This window comes from Oratosquilla oratoria, chromosome 12, assembly GCF_046742065.1.
Source record: "Oratosquilla oratoria isolate Oo_2021 chromosome 12, ASM4674206v1, whole genome shotgun sequence".
Taxonomy (NCBI): domain Eukaryota; kingdom Metazoa; phylum Arthropoda; class Malacostraca; order Stomatopoda; family Squillidae; genus Oratosquilla; species Oratosquilla oratoria.
The window spans coordinates 8,757,251-8,774,215 of NC_134788.1; the positions used below are offsets into that span (position 1 = coordinate 8,757,251).

General features: G+C 39.3%; 1 protein-coding gene across 4 annotated transcripts in view; it reads left to right on the plus strand.

The window, feature by feature from the left end:
- LOC143030944 (uncharacterized) overlaps window positions 1-16,965 on the plus strand; it is a 169,688-nt gene that overhangs the window by 29,213 nt on the left and 123,510 nt on the right. For all 4 annotated transcript variants that reach the window (XR_012966956.1, XM_076194236.1, XM_076194237.1 and 1 more), the window contains exon 3: window positions 7,345-7,554. The gene's annotated coding sequence lies outside the window, so the exon portion shown is untranslated. The remainder of the gene's footprint in view (window positions 1-7,344; window positions 7,555-16,965) is intronic.

Sequence of the window (16,965 nt, forward strand, 5' to 3'; positions counted from 1 at the left end):
CCAATTTACATTTTCTTTGATTACTTGAATAACTGTACTCCTTTGCATTTTCCTGCTTTGTTGTACTATTTCTTTAAAAGCTATTTCTTAATTTTCTCTGTTTTCATTCCATTTCTTAATCTTTGCAAATTTTCCTCACCTAAGTTTTCTTCAATTCTTTCAGACATTGCCTCTATTTTGTGATTTAGTTGTTTTTTTATTCTTACTGTTGGTAATATTGTTTTTCGTCTTTTCATTTTCACAGTTCTCACTCTATCTAGCCTAGTAACCCCCATCATACTTCTCAGACACCTCATCTCAAACACATTCAAACTCCTTCTCTCTTCTTCTCTTATGTTCCATGTTTCTGCCCCATACAGTGCTGTTGGCACAATCACTCCTTCATACAGTCTCCTCTTAGCATCCATTCCCAAATGTCTATTCCTCATTACACTCTTTAATCCATCAAGGCATTTACTCGCTTCTCTCAATCTACATTCTACCTCCACTTTCACTCCACCTTTCCCTGCCACATTTGCACCCAAGTATCTAAAACTATCCACTTCCTCCAGTCGCTCTCCCTTAATGCTCACTTCCAGTCTACTGCCACTTTCACTCCTTGTACATCTCATCACCTTACTTTTACCCACATTTATCTTTAGCTTTCTTCTATCACATACTCTCCCAAACTCTGCCACTAACTTCCTCAATCCCTCCTCCGATCCTGCCACAAGTGCAGTGTCGTCCGCAAACAACAGCTGGCTCACCTCCCACTTTTCTCCATTTTCTTTAACCATCTCCAATCCCTTGCCCACTACCCTTGCATTTACCTCTCGCACCACCCCATCCATGTACAAGTTGAACAGCTAGGGCGACATAACGCATCCTTGCTGAAGTCCCACCTTTACCTCGAACCACTCACTCTCTCCATTTCCAATCCTGACACAAGCTCTACTACTCTCATAAAAACTCTTGACAGCTCCCAGAAGCTTTACTCCTATCCCATATATCTGCATAACCTCCCACAGTGCCTTTCTGTCTACCCTATCATTAGCCTTTTCCAGATTCATAAAAGCCTAAAAAACATCCTTCCCCTTTCCTATACCTTTCTCACATATCTGTCTTACCACAAAGATCTGATCTACACAACCTCTACCTGTCCTAAATCCACACTGTTCCTCACCAATTTCTCCTTCTGTTCCTCTCCTAATCCTCTCAATCAAGATCCTCCCATAAGCCTTCCCAACTACACTTAACAAGCTAATCCCTCTGAAACTACAACAGGTGAGGAGGAGAACAGGGGTGGAAAAGGAGCTGGGAGATAGGGTTGATGAAAGAATATTAGGATGGTTTGGACACATGGAAAGAATGAGTGAAGAAAGACTAGTAAAAGAGGTGTGGAAGGCAGATGTGGAGGGAGAGAACATGAGGGGACGTCCTAGGATGAGGTGGATGGATGGGGTGAAGGGGGCTTTGGGGAAGAGGGGAATGTCTGTTGAGGAAGGACGGGAGAGGACAGAAGACGGGTGAATGGAGAATGGTTGTATATGGATGATGTTGTGATTGCATGAGGTGGAATGGGTGGGGGGATGGGGGGTGAGGTAGTATGTGTGAGCAAAATTTGACGCAGCCCGAAGGGATTTCTCCCCGTCCTCTCCTTTTGTGCAATGGGGGGACGGAGAGGGGGGGGTCGCCGATTTAATGAAGCAGCCTTGCTGTGGATGTGCTGTGTCTTGTGACACTGCTTCTGACCCAGGGCAGTGGACAAGGTGCAGGGATGACCCGTCATTCAGGAGGTGCTAAGATAAAAGGGAGGGTGGAGGGGTGTGGAGTGTATTCAGGGATGGAATGGATGGGAATGATTTTATGCCTTTTTCTTTTTGGCTACCCCCCTTGTAAGGGGGAAAAAGCCTTGGTATATGTATGTATGTATGTATTTTCACATTTAACCTCAGTTCTTTATTTAATTCACTTAGCTCATTATTGATCTCTTTTAGAATTCTTTAGTTCACATACCTCTCTATTGACTTCAAAATAGTCTTTCCTTAAAATCACAATCTCTTTCCTTAATTCCATGAATTCTTTCTCCCATGAGTTTCTATTAAAATTCATCTCCCTTTCCATGTCTATGATTCAACTCAAATTTCTTTTTTTGTACTTACCAAAGCCAGAAAATGGGTCATTGTTGTACAATCTGATAATCCCTCTTGGGGTTTCAAAGCCTCTCTTTACAATTAGTTTCAGTATAGCACCTCCAGAGGGCTCTGGGTTTGTGTTAACATTCGAATCAAACTCATCGCTGTTTTCTCTTGATCCACCTTGGTTCCCTTGAATTTTCTCACTATAGACACATTCAACACTGCACAGATATCATTTTGGGCAACTACAAGTGCTCCCCCTCCCACTCGGTACAACCCAGGCCTCTTGCAGTTGTTGCACTGTTGAGAATTTTTGTCTTATTCAGCAGCCTACGAAACTCTAGTTGACAGCTGTTGACAGCTCGGTGGTTCGTTATAAATTTCACCTCACCGTATGTATTTACCTAGTTATATTTACCTAGTTGTATCTTACAGGAAAGGGAGCTATGCCCGTGGTGTCCCATCTTTATATCTTGCAGTGTCTAGTTTACTCTTAAATTTGTATATGGTTTTTGCACACACTATTGTTTTGTCCAGTTTGTTCCAGATGCACTCTGGATTATTTTTTCCAGGTCTTTTCTAAAACTATCCTTTTTGAGTTTTTTTCATGTCCTCTTGTGTTTCTCTTGTCCCAATTTAGTAAGTCCTCTCTATCAAGGATTTCCGTGCCTTTCATGATTCTGTAGCTGATCAGTAGGTCACCTCTCTTCTTTGTTCCAATGTCAGTAATTTCAATTTAGCCAGTCTCTCCTCATATGACAGGTTTGAAAGTGATGGGGCCATTTTTGTGGTTGCTCTCTGGATTCTTTCAATTTTCTTTATATTTTTGGTACTGGGTGACCATAGTGTTGCAGCATACTCTAGTCTAGGCCTTATTAGTGTGACTAATATTTTTTTTTAATAATTTCTTTGTCTAAATAGATAAAAACCACTTTTATTGATCTTAGCAAGTTGTAGGATTCTCCGACAATTTTGTTGATTTATCAGGGGACAAGTCATTTGAGATAATTACTCCCAGGTCTTTTTCAGATCCCACTTTCTTCACTTTCTTTGATCCAATTGTATATTGTCCTGACATTCTTTTTTTACTTTTCCGAACTCCATTATGCTACATTTCTTAATGTAGTCTACTTCCCACTTCTGAATATTTCCAAAACTTGTTTAGGTCTCTCTGTAGTGATTCGCAATCCATTTAAGTTTTGACTTTCCTTAACAATTTAGCATTGTCTGCAAAGAAGCTCATGTAATATTCCACATCTTCATCCATGTCATTCATATAAATAGGAAACATTATTGGAACCAGTACTGATCCCTGTGGAACTCCACTAATCACCTCCTCCCAAACTGAACACTTTCTCTGTGCTCTACTCTCATTTTTCTACCATGCAGGAAATCCTCCATCCAGTTTAGTAGGTTACCTTGTATCCCTCTTATGTTTTCCAATGTTTTAAATAATTTTTTGTGTGGTACTTTGTCAAAGGGTTTTTGTAAATCTACGAAAACACAATTGGCCCATCCATCCCTTTCTTGTATTATATCTAGTCTTGAATAGAAACAGATTCAATTTGTAGCACATAATCTTCCCTGTCTGAAACCATATTGTCTCCAGTGTATTATATTATTTTCTTCATCCAATCCTTGATAATTTTACAAATTTTGGCTATAGTGCTTATAAGGGAGACTGGTCTGTAATTAGTTGCTTCTTTGTTTCCTCCTTTATATATTGGTTCAAATGTTGGCATATTTCCAGTCCTTTGATATTTTTCCTTCTTTGAGTGAGCAACTTATTATGTTGTATACTTTGTCCATTAGTTCTTCTTTACATTCTTTTAGTGTCCAATTTGCAATTCCGTCCAGGCTGTTTGATTTCCTTACATCAAGGTTCGTTGATTAATCCATTTTTTTTTTTATGTTATTGTTATTTCCCTCATGGGGTAAGATTGCACCTCACTTCTTTCATCCCAATGCTGTACTTTTTCTCTAGTGAAAACCAACTTGAAGTGATTCTTCATGATTTAGGCCATTTCTATGTCTTCCGTGTATTCTGTATTTCTGTGGTGTAGTTTCACCATTTCCTGTTTATTTCTAAGTTTACCATTCACATATCTATAGAATAGTTTGGGTTGACCTTTACATTTTTCTATGATGTCTTTTTTGTAGTTTCTTTTTTCCTCACTGCACTTTTACATATTCATTTCTGTGGTTGATATATATTTGCCATTTTCCATTTTCTTTATCTTTTACCTAATTGTATTTACTTAATTGTAGTATAAAGGAAAGGAACAGTACTTGTTGGGTCCTGTCTACTCCTCTCCAATTTCTTCATTAGCCTCATATTCATGTACAGTTCAAACTTAATCTATATCCTTGATTTCCAATATTTAGATTAGAGTTCATGCATTGTTCCCTTGGGCTGTATCATTTTATAAGATATTCAAAGTGTTTATGCACCTATATGGAAAGGGAATTGGGAGGTAAGGTTGATGAAAGAGTATTGTGATGGTTACAACACATGGAAAGAATGAGTGAAGAAAGATTAGTAAAAAAGGTGTGGAAGGCAGAGGTGGAAGGAGTGAACATGAGGGGGCAACCAAGGATGAGATGGTTGTGTATGGATGTTGTTGAGATGCATGGAATGGAGTGGGTGGGGGATAGGAGGCTGAGGAAGTACATTTGAATGATATTTTTGATGCAGCCCAAAGGAATTTCTCCCTGTCTTCTCTTTTTCTGCAAGAGAGGACCTAAAGGGAGGGTCACTGATTAAATGAAGCAGCCTTGCTGTGGATGTGCTGTGTCTTGCTACATGGCTTCTGACCCAGGGCAGTGGGCAAGATGCAGGAATGACCATTGTTCTGGTGGAGCCAAGATAAGAGGGAGGGAGGGAGGGGGGGTGAATAGGAGTGGAGTATGTGAGGATGGAATGGAAGGGAGTGGATTTTATGCCCTTTATTTTGGCTACCTCACTTCTAAGGGGGAAAAGCCATTGGTATATGTATGTATATGGAAAAATGTATTTTTTCACATCCTGTAGACATGTCTTAATTTGTTCCCATGCCCTCTTAAAGGCCCCTCATCCTTAATCAAGAGATCTCTTCTGTCAATGCAATCTATCCCCTTTAGTGACCTGAAGGCTGTAATCATATCACCTCTTTCTCTTCAGGGTGGCTATCTTTTGTGTATAGCTTCTGGTAATGTGTTTTGTTTGTTTTCTTGATGGTTGCTGTAATTTCATCCATTTCTCAGGACATGAATTGGTCTTTGTCAAAGCTCATTAGGTTTTTGTGTATTCTTATAAATTACAAGCTGCCCCAGATACAACCATCACACAGAGGACACCAAACACCTAATCTTGCATTGCCCCACCTTATATATATTCAAGCAACACAATATTTCTTCATTGAGTGTCTTTTGGGTCAGTCTGGTTAACAGGGAGCCATAGGTCTCCTGCAAAAGAAACCTGGGGGCAACAGATTGATTGATTGATGTGTAATGATGTAATCATTATTTGTTTATATATGTTGTTTTTTTATTATTCATTTATATATGTTTTTTGATTAATTATTTATTAATGATTATTAATTATTTATTAATTTATTTTTCAGTTGGTTAACAATTCTATATATTTCTTTATACTTTGTATTCTCAGTCATTTTAGACTATATTTTGACATACTGCCAAGAGTCTGGTTGCAACCTGTCACATGGTATTATAGACAGTCATTACAATCAATCAATCCATTGTCCCTGGTCTCTCTTGCAGAAGACCTGCAGCATTCAGGAAGGTCCACAAGTAACTCAGGGAAGATATGTGTTATTGTATAGGAATAGTTAGTGTGGGTCATTCTAGGATGAGGTGTTCTGTATCTTTTGTGTGGTGTTTACATTTGGAGTAATTTTAGATTGTGGCTAGATCTATCCAAGCAGCTGCACCAAATGTCGAGATGGTGCCACCCCAAGAAGATGGAAGGCAGATATCCAAGCTCCATTGCCAATGCTAAATGGACACCACCAACCCCACCTTCTTGTGGAGATGTGGCCCCAACGGGCACCTTGTCTTTGGACTGGGACAGTCATTTATTTCTCTCTTCCACACAGTCACCACGTTGGTGGGGGAATCATAGGGAAGTTCCTAGGGGTGAGATTGTGTTCTGCTACATTGGCATGGGTCACCTTCACCCAGACATGTCTAGGTGGATGCATAGATAGTTTTTGTGTAAGGTAGCATGGTCCACAATGGAAATATACAACAAAGATGAAAAACTGATCCAAACCATTAAACAAAAGCCAAAGTGCAGTACTTGTCCAAGGCACATTAGGAGATTGATTCCATATATCAGAGTCCATCAGGGCTGTTCATTTTCACTCACACTATTCAATATCTTCCTGGAATGGATCATGACAGGTATCCTTGAAAACTATTCTAGAACATTCAGTATTGGAGGAAAAGTCTTACAAATCTTCAGTTCACCAGTGACATATGGTCTTGCTGGAACTAAAGAATAGCCTGCCAGCCTGGTGAAAAACCTGGATGAAACATCTGCCAAGTATGGAATGACAAACTGCATAGAATCAATGAAGACAAAGATCACATTCAGAGGCCCAGAACTGGAAACTGAAACAGTTGAAATACCTTGGGACCATCATCAATAAAGAGGATTGAAAAATCAAAATCCTCACAACAAGGAAAAAGACAGTATAACTGTGTGTACCAGGAAGACTTTGCCACAACTCATGCAATTTATTCTCAGTTGGTTGAAGTGGAGCCAGCTGATACAGAATTTTTCTTTGCAGTGCCTCTACAAACCTCTGTGGTTACAAGACCAGTAAGCAGTAACTGTTCTTGTGGTAGGAAGGTGTTGAACTGGTTGTGCTTATGTATGTATATTGTCTGAGACATCAAGCAAAATTGACCAGGTGCAAATATATGCGGAATTACATATACTGTAGAACCATACTACAGGAATCCATTTATTATGTCTGCCCCAGGGATTTAAGCTCACTATCATTAAGCAGTCTGGGATTCCTACTGCTAAAAGTTTAAAAGTGAAAGGATTGATTTAAGATATATAGGAAATGTTATACTTGTGGGCTATAATGACCTTGTTCAGTAAAAAAAAATCTTGTGCTGTAAAGTCAGTTGATGTGTGAAGTCTTTCATTGATTTGTGTGTTGATATTTTAAGGTCATTTAGAAATTGAAAAATGTTTATGTGTAAATTTCTCTTTCAGCAGCTGAAACAAGAAAAAGGAAGGGGAGAGGGAGGTTAGGAATAAGGACAACCAAGGCAGCTGCAACAATTGAGAAAACATTGCTGCTGACATCAGCAAAAGAACTACTGACAACAAGAACAGTGACCCTCATAGCACAGCACATGACTCCCTGAGTTGTGTTTGAACCTTTCTTGGGTTCCACTTCTCTCTAGCACCGGCCTTGGTTCTGTGAGTTCCCATTCCTCTAACCACATTATAATGTCTTCCAAGTGGATAATTCACATTAATAGGCAGCACTTATGTGCAATTGTCATCATAGGTAGCACTTACCTTAGTAATGGTAGTCTGAGCCATCAGTAACTAGGTACTCGTTTTATTTTTATTATTCATGTTATTTATTAAATATATATTTTAGCATGAAGATAGATGTGAGCACTTGTATTTTGTACACCATATGATGTAGGAAAGCATGTTGTATACAATAATATAAGAAAAAAATATATATAGGTATATATATATATATATATAGGTATATACATATATATACATATATATATATTTATATATATATATATATATATATATACATATTTATATATATATATATATATATATATATATATATATGAATATCTGGGGAGCAGATTCTCTTGTATGCCTGCATTATTTAAATCGACAGCATTAAGGAGGTTGTTGATCTTCTTATGGGTATTCTCCAGTTTTCTAACCAATACTCTGCCATTTGGAGGGTGGGCATAGACCAAGTTGCCAAAATGATTCATTTATTTCAACGTTTTGTCTAATCATTATACTACAGAATTTCCTGAAGATGTCTCTTTGTTAGACGAAATGTTGAAATAAATGAATCATTTTGGCAACTTGGTCTATGCCCACCCTCCAAATGGCAGAGTATTGGTTAGAAAACTGGAGAATACCCATAAGAAGATCAACAACCTCCTTAATGCTGTCGATTTTAATAATGCATGCATATATATATATATATATATATATATACATATATATATATACATATATATATATACATATATATATATATATATACCTAAAGCGAATTGCTAGTAACAGCGAATATCACACAAATAATTTCCAACAGTTGCCCTAGGACTTGAACTAAGGTCTTGCTCGATGCCAAATCAGTCGGTAAGGTGTTGGTTTGGCATTGAGAAAGAACTCGGTTCGAATCCTAGGTGACTCAGAAATTATTATATATATATATATATATATATATATATATATATATATATATATATATATGTACATACATACATACATACATACATACATACAGTATATATATCAGTGGTGTATATGGGCAGGAGAATTCTCTTATGCATACCTCATTGAAAGTGATGGCTAGTTATGTGCTTACAATTTTCCTGAGAGTATTTTCCGTATGTCTTACCTAGGACTTGCTCTCCTTTGAAAGGAGATTTATGACTTCACTATAGGTAGTAATTGTAGCAAGATTTTGGGTACAAGACTCTTCTTCAGCAGCTTGGAATATTCTTACTTTGTGGATAGGGAAGAATGTTCTGAAGAATGGAGTGATGATATTACATTTTACATGTTTCTGTTCATACTTGCTCTTCACTGGGTGAAGTTACTGGATAACTGGGAGAGGTTACCAGGTAGCTTGGGCAGTGGCAAGTTGTCATGTGCTTGGGAGAGTCTCTGGCTTTGAGTTGTGATGAAATGTTGGGTACTTGGTTTTATGGCATTTTGTCCCATACTTGGGTTTATGTTGTTTTGTCCCATACTTGGGTTTGTGGTGGTTTGTTGCCTGATTGGGTTAGTGGCTGTTATTTGCATTCTTGGAAGTGCCTTAAGAACCTCTGCTTGTATGTTTAAATTTGGGCTCAACTGTTTGATATATAATCCCTCTAAAATTGGGAGGCATTTATTGTCTGTACATATATCCAAAATCTCTGTATTTTCTTCTAGCATGTTTCTTGTTAGGACTATACCATATTCAGTTCTTAGGCGGTTTTTAGTGGCTCCTGATTTAAGGTGGAAAGAAAGGCGACTGGATAACCTCATTGTTGTCATGCCAATATAGGTGGAGGGGAGAGTTTCACAGTTCCCTCGGGTACATTTGAACATATAAATGATATGTGACTTATGAAGTTCCTTTCTCTCTTGGTGTGGGCTGTTCTTCAGTAGGATTTTTTTTTTCTTCTTCTTTTAATAAATCACTAAGTTTAGTATTTTCTCTGGGTTGACTGGCTTGATGTTTCTCTTAATAATTTGTTTCATGTGTTCTTTGTAAGCTGTTGTACATGTAAATGTGGATTTAGAATAGATGTTAATTTTCTCCTTGTTATGGTTATTTTAATTTTCGTTGTACCAGCCATTCATTATCTTCTTGGTCTGGTGGTTAATGTCTTTCACACTAAAGCCATTGTAAGAATATCCCAAGCTACTGAAGAAGGGTCTTGTATCCAAAATTTTGATCTAGCTATAATGACTACCTATGGTGAAGTCATAAACCCCCTTTCAAAGAAGAACAAGTCCATAGAAAGAGATATGGAAGATACTTTTAAGAAAATGGACCTTCCCTGGTTTCTTTTATGTTCTGTATATACTGTATATAATGTCCTTATTTCTCTTGTTTATATTGTACCTTTGAAAATGTCATAAATAGACAAAAATGTTTGTTTACCAAGTTCTCATTTTCCTAGTGGTTACTGGCATACAAAAAAAAAAAAAATGTATATCATCAAAAAGATATGTCCCCTGACAAATATATATACAAAATTGTTGACAAAATGTATAACTTACTAAGATCAATAAAAGTGGCTTTTACTTTGATGAAATGGTAAAGAAAATACTAGTCACACTGATAAGGCCTAAATTGGAGTATGCAGCAACACTATGGTCACCCAGTACTATAAAGAGAATATAAGGAAGATTGAGAGAATCCAGAGAGATACTATGAGGATGTCCCCAACACTATAAAAAATGTCATATGAAGAAAGATTTTCAAAACTAGAACTACTGACTGTGGAACAAAGATGTGAAAGAGGTGACTTGTTGACCATCTATAGAATTATGAGAGGTGTGGAAGTCCTTGATAGAGATGAACTAAATTGGGATATGGGAAACATAAGAGGACATGGAAAGAAACTCAAAAAGGACAGTTATAGAAGAGACCTGAAAAAAACAGCTTTCCCCAGAGAGTGGTGGATGTATGGAACATAATAGATGAAAAAATATTGTGTGCTACAACAATACAAGAATTTAAGATCAAATTAGATAGGGCGAGATACAGAGGACACCATGAGTGTAGCTCCCCTTCCCGTGAGATACAACTAGGTAAAAAAACTAGGTAAATATACACACACACAGAGGTTTATAAATAGTAAATTGAGACAGGGAAGTAATAACCAAGTTAATATTGAGTGGTAAGGTCTTTGAAGAAACCTTAGCCCAGGCAGAAACAATGAAAGTTTTAAATTGGCCTTCACAAAAGAGAGCAATTTTTTGAAGAAAGTGGGGAGTAAAAAACAAGGTTTAGAAGATATAAATGTAGAAGTGAAGGAAGTGGTCAATCTTCTTGGGATCGTTGGATGTGACAAAAACTTCAGAACCTGACGAGATCTCAAACTGGATATATAAAGAATTTAGGGAACAACTAGAGGACAAGAGTCAGTCTTATTACATGTTCATTGAAAGAAGGCATTGTGTCACTTGACCGGGAAAGGGCAAATGTGATGCAAATTCACAAAGGTGGAAATAAGGAAACACCAATGAATTATAGGCTGGTATCACTGACCAGCACAATAATGAAATTATGTGACAGGATTGTGAAAGATCGATGGACCAAATATCTTGAAAAGGTGAACATTCTGACAGACAATCAGTTTGTCTTCAGATCTGGAAGGTTATCTGTGTTGAACCTTTTAAACTCTTGAGAGTGATGCACTACAAGAGAGAGAGGGGTGGTGGACTGTGTACCTCAACCTAGAGAAGAATTTTGATAGTACCTCAGAGTTGAATTATGTGGAAATTGGAGCTCATTCGAGGACCTTGAGTCAAAGTACTAGAATGGATGAAATATTTTTTGAAGGAAAGATACATGAGGACAATGGTAAAAGATAAGCTGGAGAGCAGTAACAAGTGGAGTTTCACAAGATTCAGTGCTTGCTCCAATAATGTTTCTTGTCTATGTCAATGACATAATGGAAGGAACAACAAGCTATGCCAACATGTTTGCAGATGATGCAAAAATCATGAGAAGAATGAAAAATGAGGAGTATAGACTGTTGCAAAATGATCTAGACACTATTTTTGCATGAAATCAAGAATGGGAATTGAAGTTCAATACATACATACATGTACCAAGGCATTTTCCCCCTTACAAGGGAGGTAGCCAAAAAGGAAAAGGCATAAAAACATTCCCACCCATTCCATCCCTGAATACACTCCACACCCCTCTACCCTCCTTCTTATCTTAGCACCTCCTGGATGACGTGTCATCCCTGCACCTTGTCCACTGCCCTGGGTCAGAAGTAGTGTCGCCAGACACAGCACATCCATAGCAAGGCCGCTTCATTAAATCGGCGACCCCCCCCTCCATCCCCCCATGCATAAAAGGAGAAGACGGGGAGAAATCCCTTTGGGCTGCGTCAAATTTTACTCACACAAACTACCTCACCCCCCATCCCCCCGCCCATTCCACCTCATGCATCACAACATCGTCCATATACCACCATTCTCCATTCACCCCTGTCTTCTGTCCTCTTCCGTCCTTCCTCAACAGACATTCCCCTCTTCCCCAAAGCCCCCTTCACCCCATCCATCCACCTCGTCCTAGGACGTCCCCTCATGTTCACTCCCACCACATCTGCCTTCCATACCTCTTTTACTAGTCTTTCTTCACTCATTCTTTCCATGTGTCCAAACCATCCTAATACTCTTTCATCAACCCTATCTCCCAACTCCCTTTCCACCCCCGTTCTTCTCCTCACCTCCTCATTTCTCACTCTATCTAGCCTAGTAACCCCCATCATACTTCTCAGACACCTCATCTCAAACACATTCAAACTCCTTCTCTCTTCCTCTCTTATGTTCCATGTTTCTGCCCCATACAGTGCTGTTGGCACAATCACTCCTTCATATAATCTCCTCTTAGCATCCATTCCCAAATGTCTATTCCTCATTACACTCTTCAATCCACCAAGGCATTTACTCACTTCTCTCAATCTACATTCTACCTCCACCTTCACTCCACCTTTTCCTGCCACATTTGCACCCAAGTATCAAACTATCCACTTCCTCCAGTCGCTCTCCCTTAATGCTCACTTCCAGTCTACTGCCACTTTCACCCCTTGTACATCTCATCACCTTACTTTTACCCACATTTATCTTTAGCTTTCTTCTATCACATACTCTCCCAAACTCTGTCACCAACTTCCTCAGTCTCTCCTCTGATCCTGCCACAAGCGCAGTGTCGTCAGCAAACAACAGCTGGCTCACCTCCCACATTTCTCCATTTTCTTTAACCATCTCCAATCCCTGACCCACTACCCTTGCATTTACCTCTCGCACTACCCCATCCATGTATAAGTTGAACAGCCAGGGTGACATAACGCATCCTTGATGAAGTCCATCCTTTACCTCGAACCACTCACTCTCTCCATTTCTAATCCTGACACAAGCTCTACTACTCTCATAAAAACTCTTGACAGCTCCTAGAAGCTTTCCTCCTATCCCATATATCTGCATAACATCCCACAGTGCCTTTCTGTCTACCCTATCGTAAGCCTTTTCCAGATCCATAAAAGTCCAAAAAACATCCTTCCCCTTTCCTATAGCTTTCTCACATATTTGTCTTACCACAAAGATCTGATCTACACAACCTCTACCCGTCCTAAATCCACATTGTTCCTCACCAATTACTCCCTCTCTTCCTCTCCTAATCCTCTCAATCAAGATCCTCCCATAAGCCTTCCCAACTACACTTAACAAGCTAATCCCTCTGAAACTACTACATTCACACTCGTCCCCTTTTCCCTTGTAAAGTGGAACTATACAGGCACTCCTCCAGTCCTCCGGCACTCTACCATCTCTCCAGCAAACATTAAATAACCTCACCAGCCAGTCCACCATCACTGTACCTCCTTTTTTTAGACATTCTGCATGGCATCCATCTAGACCAAGTGCCTTACCTGCTTTTATCATCTTAACAACTGCCTTCACTTCATCCTTCCATATTTCTCCTCCATTTTCCTCACTCATCACTCTCATTTTCTTAGCATTTCCCACTGCAGCTATCTTTCCCTCCCTATCCTCCTTCACATTTAGCAACTCCCTGAAATATTCTGCCCATCTTCCCCTTACTGCCTTCTCTTCCATTATCATCTCTCCATCTGTACCTTTTACCTTTTCTTCTCTACTTGATTCGCCTCCTCTTCCTCTCATAATTTCTTTCCAAAACATCTTTTTATTACTTTCAAAATTTTCTGTCATACTCTTACCCCACTTCACATCTGCTCTCCTCTTTGCCTCCTTTACCTTTTGCTTTACTTCTCTTTTCTTTTCTTTGTACGTCTCATATGACTCCCTCGTCCTATTTTGTAACCAATCTGTGAAAGCTCGCTTCTTCTCTTCTACAACCTTCTTTGTTTCCTCATCCCACCATTCACTACCCTTCCTTCTATTTCTTCCTGTCCTTCTTGTTCCACACACCATCCATGCACACTTTATGACTCCCTCCTTGAACCATCCCCATTCCTCCTCCACACCTAGCTCTACTCTATCCTTCACACCCTCCCACTCCTCCTTCAGCTTCTTCTTGTACTCCTTCTCCTTTTCCTTTTCATTTAAAGAGTTCACTCTAAGCACCTCCCTAGCTTTTGTCCCTTTCCTCTTTCTCCATCTATCCTCCACTCTCAACTTACCTTCCACCAAAAAATGATCTGATATTCCCCCACCCTCTCCCCTTAGCACATGTACATCCTTAACTCTTCCTATCATAGTCCTATTTACCACTACATAATCCATCAACGCTCAATCTACCACCCTTCCATCCACCACCCTCTCCCATGTGTACTTATTCTTGACTTTCTTCCGAAACACTGTATTTGCTATCATCAACTCTCTTTCTAGACACATTTCCACCATCAGCTCTCCACTACGATTCTTTCCTGGAACTCCACATTTCCCAACCACTCCATCAATTGGACCATTTCCTACCCTAGCATTAAGGTCTCCCAGTTCTATTATGTTGACATTTCTCCCTAAATCCTCTATGCACTCATTTAAATCTATCCAAAAAATACAATGGGCAATAGTGGCAGAAGACTATCCTTAAAATATTCCTTGGGAAGTGGACCAATTACAAAAGCAAAAGAGAAGAAAGATTTGGGAGTGTTGATAAAAAACAACCTGTCATCTGACAGACCTATCAGCATGTTTGTGTGAGAGACATATGGACTACTTCAGAAGATCAAAGTGGTGTTTCACTATATGGATGAAGAGATAATGAATAAACTCATTGAAACTCTGATCTGTCCAAGACTGGAGTTGTCAATATTATGGTCCCCACATAGAGTGAAGGATATAAGCACGATTGAGAGAATATCAAACTGGTCCCTTGCCTGGCACATAAACCATATGAAGAAAGATTAAAAGCATTGGATCTGCCAGCTTTGAAAGATTGATGAGAAAGAGGTGATATGATTACATTATTCAGGTCACTAAAGGGGATAGATTGCATTGACAGAATAGATATGATTAAAGATGGGAAGGCTTGAAGAGGTCATGGGATACAATTAAGAAAGACCATACCTTTAGATATGCGAAGAAATACATTTTCCATATAGATACATAAATACTTGGAATAGCTTAGGTGATATAACCCAAGTTCAAACAAAACATGATTGGAAATCAAGAATATAGATTAACTTGGAATTGTACATGACTTTGAGGGTATGATAAGAAATTAGAGAATAGGAGACATGACCCAGTGAGTGTTGCTCCTTTCCTGTATACTACAGTTACCTACATACACACATCAAAGCCTTTTCCCCCTGATAAGGGAGTTGACTGAGTCAAAGTTTACGCTCAACCAACACGTATCCTATACCCATCCCACACCCATCCAAGAACTCATTTGTTGCCCCTTGTATCATAACTCCTTGTGGATGACTGGTCATTCCTGACCATTGCCACACTACTCAGGTCATTGGTAATGCAACAGTAGGGCCTAACAGTTGGATTTGGTTTACCCCATGGCTGTGTCTGGCCTGTAAGAGGCTGCATCAATGGAGCATTACCAGACAAAGAGATGCAGAAGACATCATCAGATGTCAACAACATAGAAGTTATCCAATGTGTCCCACAAGTGGACACATCTTCCCCACCCCTCCTGAGGGGTGTGGTCCTGAGAGGCTGGCACCTGGTCATTGAACAACTTTCACTCTTAAACTCTACTCCCAACACTCACCCTCATTTATATACTAAATTTTACACATAAAGAGGTCAGAATACTGGCATCTACCCTCCCAATTCTCTTCTTATTAGCCAGTGACATAGAAACCAACCCAAGCAAATACATACTAAGAACATTAACTGCACACATTAATCTCTCTATACCTATTTATATACCAAGAGCTTTTTCTCCCTTATAAGGGAGTTAGCTAAGTCAGAGGCACACCATTCTAGATATCTGGAACAAACTGAATGAAGAAACAGAGAGTGCAAAAACTATACAAGAATTTAAGATCAAACTGGATGCTGAAAGATACAAAAGAGGGTCACCACAAGTATAGCTCTCTTCCTGTAAAATACAACTAGGTAAATACAATTAGGTAAATGCACCTATTCCCACCCATTTCACTCCCCTCCACCAACCTTTCCACCTCTTCCATCTCAGCTCCTCATGGATGATGGGTCATCCCTGCATCCTGCCAACTGCCCAGGGTCAAATGCAGTGCAGCAAGACACAGTAGATCCACAGCAAGGCCTCTTCACTTTGTCGCACTCTCCTTTTATATGAGACGTACAAAGAAAAGAAAAGAGAAGTAAAGCAAAAGGTAAAGGAGGCAAAGAGGAGAGCAGATGTGAAATGGGGTAGGAGTATGACAGAAAATTTTGAAAGTAATAAAAAGATGTTTTGGAAAGAAATTAAGAGAGGAAGAGGAGGCGAATCAAGTAGGGAAGAAAAGGTAAAAGGTACAGATGGAGAGTTGATAATGGAAGAGATGGCAGTAAGGGGAAGATGGGCAGAATATTTTAGGGAGTTGCTGAATGTGAAGGAGGATAGGGAAGGAAAGATAGCTGCAGTGGGAAATACGAAGAAAATGAGAGTGATGAGTGAGGAGAATGGAGGAGAAATAAGGAAGGATGAGGTGAAGGCAGTTGTAAAGATGATGAAAGCAGGTAAGGCACCTGGTCTGGATGGATGTCATGCAGAATGTCTGAAAAAGGGAGGTTCAGTGATGGTGGACTGGTTGGTGAGATTATTTAATGTTTGCTGGAGAGAGGGTAGAGTACCGGAGGACTGGAGTAGTGCCTGTATAGTTCCTCTTTACAAGGGAAAAGGGGACAAGTGTGAATGTAGTAATTTCAGAGGGATTAGCCTGTTGAGTGTAGTAGGGAAGGCTTATGGGAGAATCT